Below are 1,966 nucleotides of genomic sequence, written 5' to 3'. Positions count from 1 at the left end.
AGCGATCTTCAAAGGTATGAAGATGCTCTTACCTCTCTCTCGTTGCTGGTCTCTCCATAGGAAGATCTGAACATGCGTAGGAAAATTTTGAATTTATGCTACGTTACCCAACAGTGACCTGCGATGTTGTATGGCGCAGAGTGTTGGCCAACCAAGAGACGACATATCCAGCAGTTAGGTGTAGCAGAGATGCGCATGTTGAGATGGATATGTGGCCACACAAGGAAGGATCGGGTACGGAATGACAATATACGAGAGAGACTTGGGGTAGCACCGATTGAAGAGAAGCTAGTCCAGCATCGTCTCAGATGGTTTGGACATATTCAACGGAGGCCATCGGAAGCGCCAGTGCATAGCGGACGGATAAAGCGTGTTGAGAATGTTAAGAGGGGTCGTGGTAGACCAAACTTGACATGGGAGGAGTCCGTTAAGAGAGACCTGAAGGTTTGGAATATCGACAAAGACTTAGCCATGGACAGGGGTGCGTGGAAGTTAGCTATCCACGTTCCAGAGCCATGACTTGGTTTCGAGATCTTATGGGTTTCAACTCTAGCCTACCCCAACTTGTTTGGGACTGAAAGGCTTGGTTGTTGTTGTTGTTGTTGTTGTAGTGAAACATGTTTCCTTATTGCAGCAGTATGTAACATTTGTTCCATTTTAATTTGTTTCTATTGCAGTAGTGACAAGCATTGTCCAGAACTCATGGACTTCCTTCGCAGTGGCATCACTTTTGCTACCGTTGACATAACGAACGACAAGCTGAAGATGAGGTACAACTTCGGTATTGAGATACCAACTGGTTGCCTCATTGATCTCCAAACGGTATTCAGGCTTCGACATGTCAGGACTTCGATGGGTCATATGGCAGTTGCCTTGATCGACGAGGAATATGGTGATATGAAGACCAATTTCCCAAAGTCTCAGCACAAACTTTGGGAGAAGGCCCCACTTGATCGTATCAACATTGAGTATGCAACAAAAGATGCATACGTTTCATACGAGTTGTACCACAAGATTCGAGTCGTCAACTATGGCCAGCGTCACCTCGAATAAGGTGGACATTCTGATTCGAGTCGTCAACTATGGCCAGCGTCACCTCGAATATATATATCTATGGTAGCTATTATTATGTATTGTTTGGACTAGTATCATGTATTGCTTGGACCAATTTATATATGTCTAGTTTCTGTTTGTGCCATTATAGTTTCCAAATTTGAATGGTTTAGCCCTTTCTAACTTCATTTGCTACTTTTGAATGGTTTAGCCCTTTCTAACTTCATGGTATCATGCATTTTGACCACATATATATACAAAAAGTCTTCAGTTCAAATAAGTTCAAAAAATGAAATCCCTTTTGTAACAGATCTGTTTTTGATTAAAACAGTCATTTAAAAATGAAAGACCATTAGTCCCACGTGGCGTGCAGCAGAACCACGTGGCGTGCCACGAAACCACTTTTGTTGTGGGGGTCGCTTTTCCTTCTTCTCCTTGTGCTAGATATTTGTTATGCATTAGGGAAAGAAGGAATAGCGACCATCATCGACGGTCAAAAAATCAGGTGAGGGAGTGTCCACCAACATGAGAGAAGAAGAATGCCGACTGTTGTTGTGGGGGTTGCTTCTCCTTCTTCTCTTTGTGCTAGATATTTGTTATGCACTAGGGTAAGAAGGAGTAGCGACCATCATCGACGGTCGAAAAATCAGGTGAGGGAGTGTCCACCATACATGAGAGAAGAAGAATGTCGACTGTTGCTGTGGGGGGTCGTTTCTCCTTCTTCTCCTTGTGCTAGATATTGTTTATGCACTAGGGGAAGTAGGAGTAGCGACCATCATCGACGGTTGAAAAATCAGGTGAGCTAGTGTCCACCATATATGAGAGAAGAAGAATGTCCACCATATACCATAGGTGAGCTAGGGTCCACCATATATGAAATTGTTGAAATTTTGTGATGTGCCTTTGAATGGTG

Source organism: Hordeum vulgare, chromosome 5H (genome assembly GCF_904849725.1).
Source record: "Hordeum vulgare subsp. vulgare chromosome 5H, MorexV3_pseudomolecules_assembly, whole genome shotgun sequence".
NCBI classification, from domain to species: domain Eukaryota; kingdom Viridiplantae; phylum Streptophyta; class Magnoliopsida; order Poales; family Poaceae; genus Hordeum; species Hordeum vulgare.
Note: the sequence above shows the minus strand (reverse complement) of the source record.